Source organism: Bison bison, unplaced genomic scaffold (genome assembly GCF_000754665.1).
Source record: "Bison bison bison isolate TAMUID 2011002044 unplaced genomic scaffold, Bison_UMD1.0 scf7180017864197, whole genome shotgun sequence".
NCBI classification, from domain to species: domain Eukaryota; kingdom Metazoa; phylum Chordata; class Mammalia; order Artiodactyla; family Bovidae; genus Bison; species Bison bison.
In genome coordinates, this window is record NW_011494769.1 from 1,363,257 (window position 1) to 1,380,452 (window position 17,196).

A 17,196-nucleotide genomic window follows, 5' to 3' on the forward strand; every position below is an offset into this window, starting at 1 on the left:
TTCCAAAGAAATCCCAGGGTTGATCTCCTTCAGAATGGACTGGTTGGATCTCCTTGCAGTCCAAGGGACTCTCAAGAGTCTTCTCCAACACCACAGTTCAAAGGCATCAGTTCTTTGGCGCTCAGCTTTTTCACAGTCCAACTCTCACATCCATACATGACCACTGGAAAAACCATAGCCTTGGCTAGACGGACCTTTGTTGGCAAAGTAATGTCTCTGCTTTTCAATATGCTATCTAGGTTGGTCATAACTTTCCTTCCAAGGAGTAAGCGTCTTTTAATTTCATGGCTGCAGTCACCATCCTTACTTCCTACTTCAGTTAAAATCTAGTTAGGTTCAAGCCCTGGAAAAATTTACTCCCTCCCCATCAATATCACAGAGAAGGCAATGGCACCCCACTCCAGAACTCTTGCCTGGAAAATCCCATGGATGGAGGAGCCTGGTAGGCTGCAGTCCATGGGGTCGCTAAGAGTCGGACACGACTGAGCGACTTCACTTTCACTTTCCACTTTCTCTAATTTTATTTTATTTTTAAACTTTACATAATTGTATTAGTTTTGCCAAATATCAAAATGAATCCGCCACAGGTATACATGTGTTCCCCATCCCGAACCCTCCTCCCTCCTCCCTCCCCATACCATCCCTCTGGGCCATCCCAGTACACCAGCCCCAAGCATCCAGCGTCATGCATCGAACCTGGACTGGCAACTCGTTTCCTACATGATATTTTACATGTTTCATTGCCATTCTCCCAAATCTTCCCACCCTCTCCCTTTCCCACAGAGTCCATAAGACTGTTCAATACATCAGTGTCTCTTTTGCTGTCTCGTACACCGGGTTATTGTTACCATCTTTCTAAATTCCATATATATGCGTTAGTATACTTTATTTATGTTTTTCCTTCTGGCTTACTTCACTCTGTATAATAGGCTCCAGTTTTATCCACCTCATCAGGACTGATTCAAATGTATTCTTTTTAATGGCTGAGTAATACTCCATTGTGTATATGTACCACAGCTTTCTTATCCATTCATCTGCTGATGGACATCTAGGTTGCTTCCATGTCTTGGCTATTATAAACAGTGCTGCGATGAACATTGGGGTACACGTGTCTCTTTCCCTTCTGGTTTCCTCAGTGTGTATGCCCAGCAGTGGGATTGCTGGATCATAAGGCAGTTCTATTTCCAGTTTTTTAAGGAATCTCCACACTGTTCTCCATAGTGGCTGTACTAGTTTGCATTCCCACCAACAGTGTAAAAGGGTTCCCTTTTCTCCACACCCTCTCCAGCATTTATTATTTGTAGACTTTTGGATCGCAGCCATTCTGACTGGTGTGAAATGGTACCTCATAGTGGTTTTGATTTGCATTTCTCTGATAATGAGTGATGTTGAGCATCTTTTCATGTGTTTGTTAGCCATCTGTATGTCTTTTTTGGAGAAATGTCTATTTAGTTCTTTGGCCCATTTTTTGATTGGGTCGTTTATTTTTCTGGAGTTGAGCTGTAGGAGTTGCTTGTATATTTTTGAGATTAGTTGTTTGTCGGTTGCTTCATTTGCTATTATTTTCTCCCATTCTGAAGGCTGTCTTTTTACCTTGCTGATAGTTTCCTTTGATGTGCAGAAGCTTTTAAGGTTAATTAGGTCCCATTTGTTTATTTTTGCTTTTATTTCCAATATTCTGGGAGGTGGGTCATAGAGGATCCTGCTGTGATGTATGTCGGAGAGTGTTTTGCCTATGTTCTCCTCTAGGAGTTTTATAGTTTCTGGTCTTACGTTTAGATCTTTAATCCATTTTGAGTTTATTTTTGTGTATGGTGTTAGAAAGTGGTCCAGTTTCATTCTTTTACAAGTGGTTGACCAGATTTCCCAGCACCACTTGTTAAAGAGATTGTCTTTAATCCATTGTATATTCTTGCCTCCTTTGTCGAAGATAAGGTGTCCATATGTGCGTGGATTTATCTCTGGGCTTTCTATTTTATTCCATTGATCAATATTTCTGTCTTTGTGCCAGTACCATACTGTCTTGATAACTGTGGCTTTGTAGTAGAGCCTGAAGTCAGGTAGGTTGATTCCTCCAGTTCCATTCTTCTTTCTCAAGATCGCTTTGGCTATTCGAGGTTTTTTGTATTTCCATACAAATTGTGAAATTATTTGTTCTAGCTCTGTGAAGAATACTGTTGGTAGCTTGATAGGGATTGCGTTGAATCTATAAATTGCTTTGGGTAGTATACTCATTTTCACTATATTGATTCTTCCAATCCATGAGCATGGTATATTTCTCCATCTATTAGTGTCCTCTTTGATTTCTTTCACCAGTGTTTTATAGTTTTCTATATATAGGTCTTTAGTTTCTTTAGGTAGATATATTCCTAAGTATTTTATTCTTTCCGTTGCAATGGTGAATGGAATTGTTTCCTTAATTTCTCTTTCTGTTTTCTCATTATTAGTGTATAGGAATGCAAGGGATTTCTGTGTGTTGATTTTATATCCTGCAACTTTACTGTAGTCATTGATTATTTCTAGTAATTTTCTGGTGGATTCTTTAGGGTTTTCTCACTTTCCACTTTCATGCATTGGAGAAGGAAATGGCAACCCACTTCAGTGTTCTTGCCTGGAGAATCCCAGGGATGGGAGAGCCTGGCGGGCTGCCGTCTACGGGGTAGTACAGAGTCGGACATGACTGAAGCAACTTAGCAGCATCAATATCAAATCCATTTGTGTTCTATGAACAAAGCTAATTTGCAATTGCTCCTAACACATTTCAGAGGTGATGCTTCACTCTTGGAAGTGCTTCTGAACGCAGTTTCAAAAAGTGTGAGAATTGGGTCCCTCTAAGATAGTTTTTCAGGTTTTTAAAAAAAGTTTTAAAGTAATGAGTGGTGTTAACGTTTTCTGTTCTTCTAAATGATAATCATGGGCTTTAAAAAGAAGTATTGACTCAATTCCTAATTCGTTATAAGATCCTGGGACGGTTACTTGATCTTGGCCTTGGTGTTCTTATCTAAAAGGTGGAATTTACACAAGATAGATGTACGGATTGAAGGAGATAACTAAAAAGTGCCTATCAGTATTTGACTAATATAAGTAAGAATACATCAGAACATCCATAAACTATTATCTAGAAAAAAAATTTGAGGAATAAAAATCACTTTAAAATATCTTTCCAATTTTTTTCACATTTATTTATGATTTGAACAGAATATTATCTGCACAGAATTTGTTCGGGATTGAATGCTCTTCTTAAGTCCCAGAAGGATGATACATTTTGCATTTATCAGGAAGCAGATTAAAGGCAATGCCCCTTCTTGCCCACCCACTTGGAACAGATAGGCCATCCAAATCACAGACAGAATCACTGTATCATTCAGGCTTCAAATCCTCTTATGAAACGTTTTAGAGTAATTCATTCCAGTAATAATTACATTTATTTAGGGGAAAAATAATTTATCTTGGCATCAAGTACACTGATTCTCCAGCACACAATGCCAGCAAGCAGGTACCCCCCCTTGTGAGGCCTCTTGACATCCGGACTCAGCATTCCTTTCCCGAATTGCCGAGTCCCCTTGTTCAGATTTTTGCCCAAACCTGGTTAGCTCTTCAGAGAAGGCAATGGCACCCCACTCCAGGTACTCCTGCCTGGAAAATCCATGGACGGAGGAGCCTGGTAGGCTGCAGTCCATGGGGTCGCTAAGAGTCGGGCACGACTGAGCGACTTCACTTTCACTTTCCACTTTCATGCATTGGAGAAGGAAATGGCAACCCACTTCAGTATTCTTGCTGGAGAATCCCAGGGACAGAAGAGCCTAGGGGGCTGCCATCTATGGGGTCGCACAGAGTCGGACACGACTGAAGCGGCTTAGCAGCAGCAGCAGCAGCAGCACTACTAATGATCTGGGGTTGCTAGGGTTGCAAGGGCAGTGGCCATTGACCTGATCACTGGAGCAGCAGAGCCTTGTGGGGTCTCCGAGGCGTGGGAATCTCAGAAACCGTGGTTGCCATGGACCCGCTCCCTTCCCGGCATTGCTTCGAATCAGTCTAGGGCGTGCATCTGAGAGGCAACCCAGAGCAGGCAAGCTGGGGGCACGGGGCCAGGGATTGGCTGTTGCCCTTGCGGTCTACCTTAGATCTCGCCTTGAGACCATCATCTCCTACCCAGCAGCTTGGATATGCGTTGCCCAATAATCTTGCCGCTCTGCTCCTGATTGGGCGCCGTCGCCTTCCACCCCGCCTTGCTATCCGCCCTCCCAGGAGCCGCTAAGCGTTTCCATTGGTCATCAGCCCTGCCGATCAGTCCGTAGATTACCTCCCCCAAACAGCCCGTCGGGCGAGCGCGTGCTAGGGAGGCGGGGCCTCACGTTTGGGGGTGGGGCTGGGGCGGGGCCTCGACGGAGGCCGGCGCAGCGGCAGCTTCAGGCTCTAGCTCTCGGACTCAAGCGCAGCATCCTCGCTGCGGCTACGGCTGCTGCACCTGGTCAGGTAAAGAGAGCCTTGTCCGTCCTGCTGGCGGTCTGCCTCGCCTCTTCTCCTTCCCGACCAAAGGTTGCCTGTTCCGTAGGGCTCTAGGAAAGAGGCGTCAAATCTGTTTTGCCTGGTTACCTTATCTTTCTTCCCTACTGCGTCCATTCTTCCAGCTCCGCAACTAAGAGGTTCCAAAGTGCGTTGTTGGGTCCTCCACCCGGGTCTTCCTAACGCTCCTCATTACAGAACTGTCTGTTAACTCCAAGCCCTCTCGACCTGCCAGCGCAGTCTCATTCTCACCTTGGCACAGGAAGGGTGGAAGGGCGGGTGGGGGAGGGAGCGATGCAGCGCTGTATTTTGAAGCTGGGTGTGTTTAGTTCTGAGGGGGAGTACTTAAAATGGGGCTGGTTTGGGGATGGAAGTTGCTTCCTGGTTTTGACTGGGAGTGACTAGAAGGCTATCTGTTGCTGCTTTGTGCTTATATTTATAGGTGGCATTCACTATCAGTATTTTCTTCTTTCATTATCATCATCATCATCAACAGCACCACGACCACCGCCATCAACATTTCTCTTCCTCCATCAGAGCTCTTCAAGTTCTGCAAAAGCAGACTCTGTTCAGGCATGTAAGTGTTGACCCCCAAATAATAAGCAATGAGCTTGCCCCACCTGAGGCCAGAGCCAAGTACTCCTTTAACTCAAGGACAAGTAGCTGGGAACGGGGTTGAATGGGAGGAGTTTCTTTATCCCCACTTTGGGTTGTTGAAAACCCTTTGTTTTAATCATTCACACTACTGCTTGCTGGCTCCTGGAGAATTTGACATTGGCACTGGCATTCATACATTCTTGATGGGCTGAATCACTGTAGGCCAGTGATATAGGCCTGTGCAGTATGGGGGCTTCAGTCATGGAGAGGTGAATGCTCAGATCCCTTAGGAGGACCAGGTCAAGTAGCTTAGCATCTGACTTTCTTCTGCAGTGGCTCTGTATGGGGTATGTGCCATCATGTGCTGTGTCTTCTTGGGCATTGAAGCTCCTGGGGAGAGATTTATGTTATGGGCACACCTTTGGTTTTCAACAATCATTGCTCAGCTGTTCTTAGGGCTAACCCCAAGATCACTTGGCTCTCATGCTTCTTAACCATTAGGAGGAAAGACAGCAAAGCTAAGGGTTGCATATCAGATTAACTCATTATGGAAGACAGCGCCTTAAAAGTATTATGAAAGCCCTAGATCGTCTTGGTCAGCCATATATAATCATTAGTCTTGTTTTTCTCACCTGTGTTTATAGTGCAGTAGGACCCATGAATTAAGCTCCTTTAGATATCTGCAGGAACAAAGGAGCGGAGGGTCATCACTGGAGGAAAACAATGGATAAAAGTCGGAAGGCAGTACATCACAATGGTTAAACTTAGAGACCTGTCACATGGGTTCATGTCCTGATTCAACCACTTGCTAGTTGAGTGGGTTTTGGCAAGTCACTATCCTTTTGAATTTTAGCTTCTTGTCTATAAAATGAGGATAATATTACCTGCCTCATAGGGGCTGTTGTTAAAATGCTCAGTAGTTCCTGAAACATTTTGAGTGAAGAATGAATGTAACTTTTATCAATAATACTTACCAATAAGGATAATAAAGGCCAGTGTTCTGTCCCTAAAAAGTATATTTTTACCCCATTGTCTTTCTCCCTCCTTTTTTGGTCTCAGAGATGATCCCAGTGGGGGATGGCACTCTTCAGGCTCCTCATAAGACTCTTAGAGAAGTGGCATGTGTTTGGACAGATATTTCTCTCACCACCTGAGCAGATGCTTGGCAAGCTCTGTTAAGACACATTAGAGATGTAGCTTTAGAGAAGGTTTTTGGACCTCTGGGCCTATCCTAGGTTGCTCATTCTCCCCAGGGTGTTCAGTGCACTGACTTGGTAAATTGTGCTTTTCACAGAATCACTAGTGAGTATATTGGCTTCTGCCCAGAAGAAGCAAAACTACTTCAAAAATGCCCCTGGGAATAGAAGAAATTCTAACTTGCCAGCATGGAAGAATTTGTATTTTACAGTACTTTTATTCTCTAATGTGTTTTTCTTTGTTCATGTAGGAAACATGAACATCTTTGTGGTTTAGTTTTCTTATGTAGAAGGAGAAGTTAACAGTTTTAACTGCTCTTGGGGATACTTTGAAATTTAGAGTATATTATCAATATTCATTAGGGTATTTTCTGTTGTATAGGATGGAAACCCAGCTAGAAAGAATTGTAAGCAAAAATGAACACTGTGGCTAATATAACTGAGCCATGACCAGACTCTAATGTTGTGGTGAGGAAGTTGGTCTACCCCCAGCTTCTGAGATTCGAATGCTTTTCTGGTTGCTAGTTTGCTTTCTGTTTCTTTATACCTTTGAATTCTTTTATTTCTGCCCTTATTTCTGTCTTGGCTTTATTCCTTCCTATCAGAGGCCTTGTCTTCTCAGTGCCTTCATAATGTCTACATTCACATCCATCTCGCTCTGTAACCTGAGGATAATCCCTTCTCCTTATTTCCATAGTGAATCCACACGGAAGAACTGTTATTCATCAGTCCTTGGTAACGGACTTAACTGTTTAGAATGAAGGTCTTGGCTAAGAGGATGGGGTCCTTTGGGTCCTACCTATGATTGGCTGGGGGTGTATCGGCTTCTTTACTCTCTAGACATTTGTAGAAATTTGTAGAGCTGTCCCCAAAATAGGAGGGTTGGACAGGATGGGAACAGACTAGAGCTTGATGTGATGAAGGTAAACATCCTTGATAGAGGATTCAGAAACACTCCTCTCCTGCCTCCCGTGTGCCGATTCAAAATCATTTTATGTTAAAGCTTTGGACTCATGCCTGTCATCCCAGGCAGTGGCATTTTAGATGATCTTGCCCTTAATGGTTTTCTTATTAAAACCTGATGCGTATAATTGTGAAAATTTATCAGAGATATTTAATACTATACAGTGATTCTACTGTTGATAGATCATGTTTGGGGATTACTCATAATTTCTTGCTGGGACTTTGTTTAACAGGAGCATTATTTTTAGACGCACTGTGTTAAAAATCACCTTTGTTCTCAGCAGGTCCCAGCCTGTGGGTTGTTGAAGTTATAGCCATTAATCTGATTTGCTTGATCTTGTAAAGATGCTAAACCATGGGAATTGTATCCTTACGGAGCAAATATGAGCTTGCACCAACAGGCTGGCCATGGCAGGGAATTGAAACACCCCTGTGTTTAGTGTCTGTGTAGAAGTGCTAACGAAGCAGTCGTCTGTATGCCCTGTAATATAACTACTAGAGTGGAAAGATGGAAAGGAGGCTGAGAACTTCCTTTCCTTGTCAACATATGAAAGCAAGCCTCTGGGAAATGGACTATTCCCTCCCACTTAGGTGTCTCAAGTTCTCTGGCTAGCTGTATAATGAGTCCCTGAACAATCTTTATTTCTATATTTTTTTAGATTTTGAACACCTAATACCATAGTTTTGTATGAGGCTAGGGTAGGCCAGAGAGTTGGTCTTCCTTTAGGCCACTTCAACTCTGCTTTCCTGAAATGTCCTCTGTAATTCACCTCTGCAGAAAGCAGGCTATTGGCGAGGTTTTTTGTTTTTGTTTTTTTAAACCAATTCATCTGTATCCTTACTTTAATTGAAACTGACCTGTATTGTGTTCCATCTTATTAGGGCTGTATCTGTTTCTCCTTTATAAACTGTCAGATCATTGTTGAGGACCAACATCTTTCCAATTAAATGCATTTTACCTTGGTCTTCTGAGTCACAGATTATTGGGGGTAATGTTTTGGAGGGAGATAGATTTTTTTTTTTTTTTGACAAGAGAAAAACAAACAGAAGTTTATTAGGATGTGTGTGGAGCTTACATGTGGGAAGACTCAGACATGAGTTACCCCAAGGGGCAGTTAGAACCTGGGCTTATGATCATTTTAAGTGAAAGGAAAAGGAATTTGGGGCTTCTGGGTGAGTGAGGCAAGTTATGAGAAAGTAACCTGGTAAAGTTATGGTAAACAAGGGTTGTTTAATTAGGTTATGCAGATTTCAGTCTATTATTTCTCCATTGATAATAGTTGAGTTCTCTGGAGAAGGAAATGGCAACCCATTCCAGTATTCTTGCCTGGGAAGTTCCATGGACAGTGGAGTCTGGCAGGTTACAGTCCATAGGGTTGCAGAGAGTCAGGCACGACTAAATAACAACTGCAGACAGTAATGGCCTTAGGGATGATTTAACTGGAGCATTGTTTTAAAAATAAACTTTTTATTTGGAAACAATTTGAGATTTACAGAAAAATTATAAAGGTAATACAGAGAGTTCCCATAGGCCCCACTCAGTTTCCCATATTAGTAACATCTTAGATTACTTACATCACTATGGTACATTTGTTACAACTAATCAAATGAATATTGAAAAAAAAATTTTTTGAGTCCTCTCTAGTGTGTGAGAGAAGGAAACACCTTTTTCAAATAGAAATTTCTTTTATAAATGTAAATTTCCTTATAAAAGGAAAACATGTGCATTGGTTTCAGAGTTTTCCTGCATCTGCTGGTGCTCAGTGGTATTTATTTATTTTTATTCAGTGGTATTTAACTCAAAATAATCCATATGCCAAAGAGGTATATTTTGCAGTAGCATATTCTGGTACCCCTCATTCTGCCCTTTAACACTTCCTTTCTTTTTTTCTGAAGAGGTTTTATATATAAAAATTGAGCTGGTAGCTGTAGGAGATTTTGCTTAGGGTTTGTGAGATTAGAGATGCACAAAGGGAGAGAGAAAACAAAAATAACAACACAGATTGGAACAATCTATGAGAAAGAAGAAAAGGACAGATTTAAAGCATTTCCCTGGTTCACTGAGTCATTCTCTCAGTCCTGAAACAGGTCAGTTCAGTTAACAGTTGTGTCTTATTTCAGGAGGTGGTAGAGTAGGTGGGAGTAAGGTGACCCCCTGAATTAGGCCTCTATACGGTGTGATAAATGCTCCACTTAATAAGGGGCATTTCATTGGAAACAAGAAAACAAAGATTAATGGTTAGAACAAACTCTAAACCCAATTTTTGAGTCCAGAGGGCAGTTGGGTCAAAAAGATTTCCAGATACTGGACTTGAAGCATCCTTGAATGGTAGAGCAAGGACAGGCAGTGGCAACTTGATGAATTTCCTGGTTTGCAGTTTCTGCCTCCCTGGTGATGGCATGGTGTGTTCCAGGGAATTTTCTGAGCACCTTATCCAGCAATCAGAATGAAGATTGGTAGGTAGGACTTTTTAATATTTATGTGGGTCATCAGAATGTAGGCATTAAAGGATGAGCAGCAAATGCAGTCAGAAGGCTGACCAAGGGGCAGGTGGTAGATAAGGCTGTGAGTGCAGGGCAGGAGACACATTATGGTGCTTGTTGTTGTTGTGGTTTTGTTGCCAAGTTGTATCCAACTCTGCCATCCCATGGATTGTAGCACACCAGGCTTCCCTTGGATTTTACTCAAACTCATGTTCATTGAGTCAGTGATGCCATCCACCCATCTCATCCTCTGTCACCTTCTTCTCCTCCTGCCCTCAACCTTTCCCAGCATCAGAGTCTTTTCCAATGAGTTGGCTCTTCGCATCAGGTGGCCAAAGGATTGGAGCTTCAGCTTCAGCATCAGTCATTCCAATGAATATTCAGAGTTGATTTCCTTTAGGATTGACTGGTTTGATCTCCTTGCAGTCCAGGAGACTCTCAAGAGTCTTCTCAGGCACCACAATTCTGTCAAGGTATTAGTACTGCCATCCCAGTAGGAGCTCTCTAGCACATATTTGTGAAAGAAGCACAAAGAACTCAAGATGTCCTGCAGACTAGTATTTAAAAATCCAACCAACAGAGAAGGACATGGCTGATCTTCTTTAGCTATGGTTGCCTTGTTTTTGTTGATTTTTTTCCTCTTTCTCTGTCTCTCTTTTCTTTTTTTTTGGTTGTTCTGTTTTTGCCCATATGAGTGTCTGTTCACACTCATCCAGGCTAAGATGGTTTCTTCAGTGATTTCCTCTGTGAAACATGGTAGGAAAAACATGTATGTTTCAGAGAGAGGAGACTGTGTCTACTTCTCAGGAGAAGCTCACCCCCATGGTCCACTGATCATGGTAGTTTTGGTAAACCACAGTTTCCCAAACGTGGACATTTGCACAAATGATCCAGTGAGATTCTCTGAAAGAGCAGCATCACCTGTGGCCAAGAGAAAACCCTTCAGAGCAGCACATAGAGGATCACAGAGCTACCTCCTGCTCCCCGAGAGCTCTTTGCAGTGTTCTGGATTCTCTTGAGTCTTACGTTCTGGTTTTCTGCTCTTCAGTGCTGTAAAGATTGCTGAGCTAGAGTGGGCAACATATTGTGGAATGACAAGTGCTCTCTTAGTGTTGCATAATCTTGTTCTTATAGGGCAAATGTAGTTATGTTGAATGTGTTCAGTCCCTGGGAGACACAAATAAAATCTTTGTCAACCTTTTTCAGAGGGTACATTGTCACACTGATCTACTGACTGATTGAAAGCTCATCCCTATGATCTTAGATTTGTGAGTACTCATAAAGCCAATATCTCACCATTATACCATGGAGGTCATATAGCTTGCTGATGCTCTGTTCTGGGAAAAATATCATCAAAGTCTTTTCCAAGAGCAGGCAGTGAGTATGAGTGTGTGTTCCTCTGTGCCCATCCTGTGCTTAATACAGGGCATTTAAATTCCTTTCCTTGGTTACCTCTGGGCAGTAGGTAAGTGTGCTATACTTCTGTGTATACAGGAGCAAATCAGGGTTAGGAGAGGTTACCATACTTTTGAAGGATATGGCTATTAATGGAACAGGGTAGTATTTACCCTACTTGCTGGACTTGCATTCTACCTTCTGTCTGTGTCTTCTAAGCCACAGAGAACATTCCTAGCTTTAATTTTTTTTAACTTTCAAAGCAGAACAAACCATAAATATAGTGTAGTTTCTGGGTATGGATTCAGTAAAAAGCAGTTGCTGTTTTTAGGCATTAAAATTATTTTTTCCTTCTCTTTTTAGATAAAGCAGCCACTTTAGAAAATTTTCTAAGCCTAGTTCATATTCAAAAAGCTTTGCAAATAATTTTGTTAAAAGCCCACAAGTCTGCAGAAAACAGAATTCATCTGCAGAACTGGCATCCATCCTGTCCCCATTTGCCAACGTCCTTGTCTCCCTTTATCTCTGTCTCTGCTGTAGCATCTTCTGCCTTCCACTACAGGAGATCAGCTGGGCTTCTGAAACCACTCTTTCCTACCTACCACCCCTCAAATAAATATGAAGGGAGCACATCTCATATAATAGGGGATATCATCCTTGTGTTAAGGTCACTTTCTAATCTGTCTTAAGCTGGTTCTGATTTCTTTAAAGCTCTGAAAACAAAGGTTAACTTTACTTTTCATGATGATTTGAAGACCCAAAACTCCATGATACCTTAGTGTCATAAAGATGACAGATTGAAAAAAAAACAACATGTTCTGTCTCCTTTATAAATCTTGTACCCAGGTTGTTCTCTAGGCAAGTGACAAGATATTTTTCTAGTTGTACAATGGAGAAAACTGAGATAGGGAGATAAAAAGTGACTTGGTCAAGGTCACTCATGGTCAGTCGCACAGCCAAGAATAGATCCAGGTCAGCAGACTCCCTGGGCTTTCTTCATTACATCACTCAACCTCTCTTCAGGAAGAGACAGCTGCCAACCACAAAAATGAGAAGACAGTCAACTCTCAGCCTCTGTTTTGGGGGCTTGGTCTTTTTAAAAATGTTGTATTGAATTAAATCATACAGCAATCGCTGCTAAATTGCAGCACTGACAGCAGGATTTACTATCTTAACTAAGGCAGAATTAGTTAAGAAAAGCAGAATTCTGTATCTATAATCAATAATACTGTACTGTGCACTTAATTTAAGAAGGTAGATTGCTCATTGTGTTCTTATCAAAATAAATTAAAAATTATAAAAAAGATAAACGAAATTCTGATATCACAGTCAAAAACTGGGCAAATGACAAAACGAAAAGGGGAGATAGCTGAAGACTCCCAAGTGGTTGCTAGGAGCTTGTGCTCAATTCGCATCTGAGAAGGAAGAAATTCACAGAAGAGGAGAGAAGGGGTATGTTGTCTAAGATGACACATATAGAAGTATGGCATGGACCCAGGAGAATAGCATCAGGAAAACCAAGGTCATGAACAAGAAGATTTGAAAAAAAGTTGCTAAGGCAGTTTTTATAAGAGAAGGTTTTTAACAGTGCAATCAGTGCATGATGTATAGATGCTGCTGCTTGAATGAGGTCAGAGTTCACAGAGAGAGAAGAAGCAGAGCTACTCAATTCTCATTTTGCTCCTGTCTTTTCCTTTCAAGTGAGCAGATGAGAGTCTCCATCTACAGGGACAAGTATATAAAAATATCTCATCTCTTTATTATTTTTTTTTTTCAAACCATGTTCATGTCTGTTTCAAGCCTCTTCCTTCTGGGAGGAAGAAAGTCTTATGAAAAACTTATTCTCAGTCCTCCTTAGGGTCATAGACACATAATCCCAGAGCTATGGCAAGGCTCCAGGAAGCTGACACAGTGGAGCAGCGTGGGGAGAAGGGACCCTCTGGTCACTGAGGCATCTGATCACACAGTTTACACTGCAGCACTCCGTGTTGTTGCTCCTGTGGCTCTCTCAGGGGCTGATGCTCAGGTCATCTTTAGTCCACAGAATTATTTTGGTGACATTTCCTATGATTCTTTCTGCCTAGGTCTACCACACACAGGTCAGGGGCATGTGGCCTCCTTAGGGACCCTGACAGGAAGCAGGGCCTGGCCCCTCTTCCTCCAGAATCCATCAAGCTACCTCTCTCCTTTCCCAACAGCCCTGGGAACTAATATTCCATGTTTCTTCAAGATTCTCCGTGTCCATTAATCTTATTCCTTCTTACCTCCTTCAAGCAATTCCTAGTGTTCTTCTAAGTGTTTGGGATTTTGGGAAACAAAACCCCAGAAATATTCTCAGGCTATTCTCTTTTTTCTCAATGCCACATGCCTCTTCTGATGCAGTGAATCCCACTTCTGACACCTGCCTTATTGGGGGTCAAACAAAAGGGAAAAATACAAGGAGAAAAGAAACATCGATTAGTGTCTCTGAACATTCCTTTAGCAGCACAGTAATTTGGTATACCTGTCTTGTTCTCATTCATTTTCCCTTCTTTGAAAATAACCCCAGTGTATATATAAGCATGGGCTTCATATACATAAGACCCTGCCCCTGTACAGGGCTACTTAAATCAGGGATAGCATTCTGATCCAAGCTGGGCCAGTTGCAGCCTCTTCCCCAAAAATTTGAGTTTAGGGTTGAAGGGTGTTAGTGACTAAGAGTGAGAGAGTCAAGTCACAGAGAGTGCTCCAAGGACAGCCCCTGAGCACTGTCCCAGTGGCCTTTGGAAGTCTCTGCTTCCTATTCTTCTTGCTCTTGGGTTTCCTGCTCTTTTTCTGATTTCATGAAATTGTCCATGAATTTCATGAACTTGGATATGCTTCTCTTTTTGTTAACATAGCCAAAATTAGTTTCAGTTGCTTGCATCCAAGAGTAATTTAAGAATTGTCCTTAGAATTATAAAGGCAGAAAAACATGGTGACAAGGAAACTAAAACTCAGAATAGGCAAAGAGTAAGACAGAAGTTAGATATTTAGTGTGTGTCCATCTAATGACTTAAAGTGACCATTGCAAGAATTGTATTTGGAATCCTGGAACAAGTTTTGGCCTTTTTTGAGGAGTCGTTTTTAACAGTGCTCATGGCTTTGTGGTGGAAACTTTGACACACTGAGGGACAGTCAGATGGTATACTGGGGTTTCAAGGATGAAAGCGTTTGCATTTGAGGACTTGAAGAGACTAGGGTGTTTTAGTCAGGATGAGATGTCTTAGGAAACAGGACTGTCTTTCAGGTGTTTAAAGGACAAATGGATGGAACAGAAGTTGAATTTACTCATTTCAGCTCCAGAAGTAAGAACAAGCCCCCATAAAGAGATATTAATGGAGATGGATTTTAACTTGAAATAAGGGAATTTTTTTTGTTGTTGTTTTTAACATTTAGAGCTATCTGACATTCTGTGATTTCCTTGGGGGGTAGAGAACAATATGCCATAGAAGAGTTCAAGTTGAACTTTGATGTCCATTCACAAAGGTTCAATGAAAGAGAGAATCCAGAACTGGGATGAAACAGATAACTTCTAAATTTACTTTAAATTCTAGATTTCATCATTTTCCATATAAATATTACTAACTCCTCAACTAGAAAAATGCCAACACACATTTTGACAGAATGTAATAGGATTTAAAGCACTTTGCAAATACAGTTTTTATGAAAAATTTCTTCCTTTATTAAAACAAAACAAAACAAAAAACCCTGTTGGCTACAAACTGTCTTTGAAGGAAGACATTTTCAAAAAATAAGGCAACAAAAATGTATTTTCTCTAAATGGAATTGACAATGATTAATGGTTTCACTGCCAGGTGGTTCACTGAATTGAAAAAACTCTCTGTGATGTTAACATAATCATACAAAACCCAGGGAATACCGAATTCCACTGTCTCTAAATTTCTAAACTGTAAGAAACTGAGTAGATTCTTTGAATTATTTTAAGGAATAAATCAGAATCCGAACTCTTCTCCCAAACCTTTATAAGTGAAAAGAATGTCACCAGAGCACATTCTATTAAACCTAAACAGATATTTTATCCACCACTCCCCAGAACACTCACAGAAACTAGTCCCTTTCACAACTCTGAGACCCTTTGTGTATTTTAGATTATTGTTCTTAACTAGAGGGTAAGAACTAGGTTATTCTAGTTTATCATTTACATAGCAAGCAGATGTTGACACTCAGTAATCATGTCTTAAACAAGAAGGGACAAGGAAAGCCACTTAGTTTGAAATCCTGGTCTTACAGACTCCACCAGACAGAATCTGACATCATGAAGCTTTGCATAATCTCTTTCATAATCTCGTGTTCTCCGTGTAAAAACCTTTGAAAACGTAAACACATACATAACCATTCATTAGCTCTCTACTCTGTTTATTTAAGTGGATTACATTTATAAAGAGCATTCAAAAGAATCCAGCCTCTTCTGCTTTGCAAATTGGATTCTCAAGTCATCTTAAAGATAACCATTTCCAACATAAGTAAAAAACATGCTTTCTACCTATTTTAAAGTCTAACTTGAAAGAAATATAATCATGAATGCAGACTCTTGTAAAACCCTTTTAAAACTCATTTTTGGAAATGTAAAAAAATAGAAAAGGTACAAAGAAGAAAATAACAATGATTGATATTGCCACCAGGAAAAATGGAACTAAACCTTGGTATTTTCTCTCCCTTTATTTTAAGGAACACACTTTTAAAAATATCCTATATGTTGATTATCAAGATTTCAAATAAAGCAGAAAGTTATGAAGATAACAGTTTTTAAAAAATTATCTCTTAACAATTTCCATCATTAAACTTAGTGAACTTCATTTCAGACATCTATCTATCTATTAGCATGAATGGATATTTAGGTAGAAATACTTTTATAAAGTTGAATAGAGATGTGTATAATAAACATGATTAATTAAAAAAATTTTTTCAAGCAGTTAAAATAAACAGAATTGAAACTAGAGTCAAACTTCAAATAAGTTTACCCCTTTTCAAGATACATTATTTCTTTTTAAAAAATCTCTCTATGGCTGAAGTATCATGAAAACTATTAAGAAGCCGGAGTCCTTGTTATGAATTATATTATTGTTTTTATGAGCTTTCTTCCTCAGACAGTATCAATTGACTTCCTTTTTTGAAAGTTAACACTTCTGAAAGTTCTTCTCCTCCTCACCTCTGGAATGTTTTTAGGTGTTGTAATTTCTGCATTGTTCAGGTTATATATTCAATTTTGCTATGGGGATGTATTTTGAGGATTACTTAGTAGTGGCTCTGTGCTTAAATGATTGAAGGCATAAACCTCTGGGAGTGATAGCTTTGTGCTTTACTTTCAGTTATTATATCAACTGTCTGATAAACAACATTCGCTGACTTGGCACCATCATTCATTATCCCCCATGCGTAGGGTCTCCAAAGGTGTGTAAACCATTATCACTCATCACTGAAAAGTTGTTGAGTACCATTTGATGCTAAGCATTGCGGAATGCTGAAAATTCAGGGTTGGAGAGCTCATAGTCCCTACTCTCAAGAAGTGAGAGCAACCAAAGCGTTTTTAAAGTCCTAGTGTGTTGGATGCCTGAGAGCACTGCTATTATTTCTTAACATCAGAGCCCATCATGTGGCCTGGTATTCCTTGTGCTAAGTTGCTTCAGTCATGTCTGACTCTTTGCAACCCAGTGGATGGTAGCCTGCCAGGCTCCTCTGTCCATAGGATTCTCTAGACAAGAATACTGGAGAGGATTGCCATTTCCTTCTCCAGGAAATCTTCCCGACCCAGGGATCAAACCCTGGTCTCTTAACCTCTCCTGCGTTGGCAGTCGCATTCTTTACCACCAGTACCACCAGGGAATCACCTGGTATTCCTTAGGCCTGCAATTAATATTTGTTCAATTCAGTGGGCCTTTATGTGCCAGAAACTGTGGTTAAGTGTGTTATAAGTTATATCTAATTTTGTCTTGACACCAAACATATTAGGTAGGCATTTATTGTCTCCATTTTGTAGATGAGGAAGCTGAGTCACAGAAATAATATCCCAAAG

At 40.8% G+C, this 17,196-nt stretch overlaps 1 protein-coding gene across 1 annotated transcript in view; it reads left to right on the top strand.

The window, feature by feature from the left end:
* The first annotated feature begins 4,428 nt into the window (after nt 1–4,428).
* Nucleotides 4,429–17,196, top strand: part of LOC104991625 (formin-1-like) — a 42,567-nt gene continuing 29,799 nt past the window's right edge. Inside the window, exons 1-2 of the mRNA XM_010844176.1 lie at nt 4,429–4,476; nt 5,003–5,083. The gene's annotated coding sequence lies outside the window, so the exon portion shown is untranslated. The remainder of the gene's footprint in view (nt 4,477–5,002; nt 5,084–17,196) is intronic.